The sequence below is a fragment of the Grammomys surdaster genome, unplaced genomic scaffold (genome assembly GCF_004785775.1).
Source record: "Grammomys surdaster isolate TR1022 unplaced genomic scaffold, NIH_TR_1.0 169, whole genome shotgun sequence".
Classification (NCBI taxonomy): domain Eukaryota; kingdom Metazoa; phylum Chordata; class Mammalia; order Rodentia; family Muridae; genus Grammomys; species Grammomys surdaster.
In genome coordinates this window covers 6596629-6600465 of record NW_021604617.1, presented here as the reverse complement: position 1 = coordinate 6600465, position 3837 = coordinate 6596629, and the positions used below count along the sequence as shown (strand labels likewise).

The following is a 3837-nucleotide window of genomic DNA, read 5'->3' as shown; positions in this document are numbered from 1 at the left end:
AGAGTGTGAACTCTCAGAGTAATAAAATATAGCATTTGTTATATCAACTACACATACTCAACACCTTCTTGTTAGACAGAGACAGAATCCTGGTTCATGGAAAGTGGCTTGTATTACCAAGAAAGAACTAGAGAGGTCTTTCAATATGAAAGAGTTGAAGACATTCCTTCCCTTGTTGAGAGATCACAGACAGTGTTAGACATGAAGCAAGACAGAGAAGTAGAGAAATTGGACTCCCCTAACACCCCAATGAGAAGGAGCACCCTAAATCACCCAGAAAGATAATTCAGGCTAACAATTCAACAGCCTCTCTTCACCCTTCCTTCACTCTCTTTCAGGGTACGTTTGTTGTGAGTTTTCTCAAATCTCCCTCCCTCCTTCCCATTCTCATCCCATACAAGATGGCCTCAACAGACTCCACCCTGCAAAGTTAAGACCCACAGATACCAGCCAGACTGCCAGTAACAAAACATTTCATTTGTTGCTGTTACTTCCAAAGACAAAATTAGATTTTCTTTAGTTTACCTGAACAATTCAGTGAGATATAAATTTGCTTCATATCTAAAACCAAATCCTTTAACAGAGTCTAGACTCATAGTACCTTGACAAACATCAGTCTGATGTGTTAGGATTTTAAACGTTGATAACAAATTGTCAAACTCAAGCGAGCTGAGTCAGGTCCTCACATGAAACTCCTTCAATTCTGCACCCTTCAGAGGCCTGGTGTCAGTGACCACGGTGGCTGAGAAAGCCTTCCCATGGATGGATTCTAGGATGCCTTCATTTTCTCTGTAGCCACCATTTATACCTAGAATTCTGTTTTCTGATGCTGAAATGACTGTCTCTAAATGAGCCTGGTCCAGTTTCTGCCTGTCTCCACCTTTAACCATCTTACGCCCCTTTTGTTGTGGTATTTCCAAGGATTTTGGTTGCAATTTTCACAAGTCCAGGTTGTGGCCAGATGTCTATTGATGAAGCTCTTTTCTTTTCTTCTCCGGTCTCCATAATTTCATCCAATGCAGACTTTTTCCCAGGCAGAGGATTATGCTGTGCTCTCCCAAGTCTTCAGGGCACTTGGACCCAAACAGCTTGACCTAGATGATGGGGCTCCAGGTGAGCTGCCTGCTCTTTTATTCAATTGGACATAACCTTTCCTGTATCATTTTCTCGTTTAGTTCCATAAAAACAAACATCTTTTGCTTTTCTTCCAGACCTCTTCTCATTTGTTCTTCAATTAATTTGGCAGTTTTCTCTTTATCGAGGTCTTGCTTTTTCTTTTATTTTTGTTCTAGTTCCAGTTGCTGGCGAATGGTTTCTAGATCCCTGTCTATGCACTGGACTCAGCAGCCTTTGGTGTCTCAGACACTTTACACAAGTCCTCTCTGCCCAGGCACTTGGTGAAGTTGGCCAGCGTTTTCCACGGAGTGACGTTCTTGTGGGTGTGCTCTTGGTGGCTGATGGACTCGTAATATACAATGTTGTTGTGGACTGTCTTCATGCCGAAGCATCTCCTCAGAACTTCAAGAAAGCCATTTCGTTATTCCTCTGAAAAATAATCCATAAACTGCTGCAAATTTTTGGAAGCCAGAAAGAGTTGTCTCTGAGAATCAAACACACATTAGCACTGAGAGCCATTCTCTTCCCAGCACTGCTTCTGGCCGGTCTGGTAGTACCAGCGAAACTTCTGGAACCCTTTGGCCTTGATCCTGTTGGGGGTGGCCTTGAGTCTCAGAAAATCCTTCTTACCCATGGCGACCCTGAGCACAGCTGGAGAACTGTTTAAAGTGTGGAGACTAAGGCCCACCCCTTCACACAAAGCATTCTGAGTCCCTATTTCTCTTCTCTCCATCCCGCCCTCTGGAAACATTTCCTGGTAAAGTACTAACAGCGACAAAGGAAACTGAGAATTTTGTTTCCACAGCCTTTAATCCCAGCACTCAGGAGGCAGAGGCAAGAGGATATTTAAGTTGAAGACCAGCCTTGTCTACATAGTGAGTTCCAGGGGAGCTGGGGCTACTAGAGAAACCCTGACTCGGAAAAATCAAAATCAAACAGAAAACTTGTAAGGCTTAGTCCAGGAGTAATCAGACTACTGCATCTATGCAGGTGTGTAGCTGGAAGGCATGTCAGCCTGTGTAAGAGTCTGCACATGGGCAGTGATCCTTCAGTGTCCCTGTTAAATGTCCTCCTTGGGCTGTAAATATGGTTCATCAGGATTCTCCTCTGCTAGTTTTGACGCGGCTGTTGGGGAGGATCAGAGTATAGAATCTACAAGCTGTTTTTCCTAAAGAATTTGTTAAGCTCCTCGGATGATCAATATTGTCCATTCTTTTTTGGATACAGCTCCTCAGTCCCCAAATAAAGATCTGTGGTTAGGTTTCATCAATGTGATACAAATCGGAACCATAAGGGGAAAGGAAACTTCAACTGAGGAAGTGCCTCGATCACGTGGGCCAGTAGGGACTTTCACCATTGATTGATGTGGGAGGAGCCAATCACGTAGTGGGCGGTGCCTCCCTGTTCTTATTGACCTGGGATCTATAAGTAAGCAAGGTAAGCAAGCATAGTTAAGCAAGCCAGGGACACTGGGAATAATGTCCCTAGTTTATAATGAGCTTGTGTGAAACTTTTGAAAACCACATCTTCATCTTGTCACGTCACGTCTCTTTGTGAGATCTGTTAGACCTTCATCTGACAACAGCCTAATCCAGGCAGGATCACAAAGGGCACAGACCCATTGGGAATGAAGATATGGATCATTCCTCCAGGAAAAGAGCCAAGACCTACTGAGGTGCATGTCAAGGCTGGAGGACATACAGAACAGGCAGCAGGACAGAGGAAGGCAGTTAAATACTAACTAAGACCAAATGACCAGCTGCAGAACTGGGGAAAAACTGATGGGAGTGTTTTTGATGTATTTGTTAAGAATGTGTTTGCACAGATATATATGGCGGGGGAGGTTGCCCTCCACTCCTGGTACTCAGGTTGCTTTCTCCTTTTTATGAAGCCTGGTGCTCTAGCCCATGAGATGCTGTTGCTTACATGCAACGCAGGTCTTCCATTCTCAATACTCCCCAGAAATATCTTTATACACATCTAGAGGTGTGTCTCCCAGGTAACTCCAAATTACATCCCATAGACAATGGAAATAAACCAACGCATTTATTTTTCTTGTTGCCAGTTTACCACAAAAGGGTGAAACTCCAGAGCCCCAGATGGAAGAGACATGTGTAGGGTAAAGGATGGGGCAGAGGGAAGTTCATGGCTTTTACATCCTCCCATTCTGGGCACAAAACATTCCCAGTACCTGCATATGTTCACCAAACTGGGAAACTCTCCAAAGATATCCATTTTACTTTTTATAGTCACCAAGGCCACTTGCATAAACAAGAGGAAAGTGTAGAACACCACTAGTCATAAAATGAGAAGAATTCACTCTACTATGTCTGATGAAGTCACTGGCCACTGTAGGTCTGCAAGTGTCCTTTACTGGCAGTGTCAAATCCACCATTTGTAGATTAGTGGAATGGGCCTTCCATGCCAGAATCCTCTTCCATGCATTCAGAACTTCCTCTCACCCGCTCCTCGACTGACAGAAAAGTGAAACTACAAGAATGCTTCTAACTCAAGCAGATAGAAGCTAGAGTCCCCCAACCAGCATATCCTACAAAAAGAAGAAGAAGGAGAAGGAGAAGGAGAAGGAGAAGGAGAAGGAGAAGGAGAAGGATAAGGAGAAGGAGAAGGAGAAGGAGAAGGAGAAGGAGAAGGAGAAGGAGAAGGAGAAGGAGAAGGAGAAGGAGAAGGAGAAGGAGAAGGAGAAGGAGAAGGAGAAGGAGA

The 3837-nt window shown here is 44.1% G+C and overlaps 1 pseudogene; it reads right to left on the bottom strand.

Annotated features, from left to right (window-relative positions):
• Positions 1–660: 660 nt before the first annotated feature.
• LOC114620438 lies at positions 661–1750 on the bottom strand (annotated as a pseudogene).
• Positions 1751–3837: the final 2087 nt, after the last annotated feature.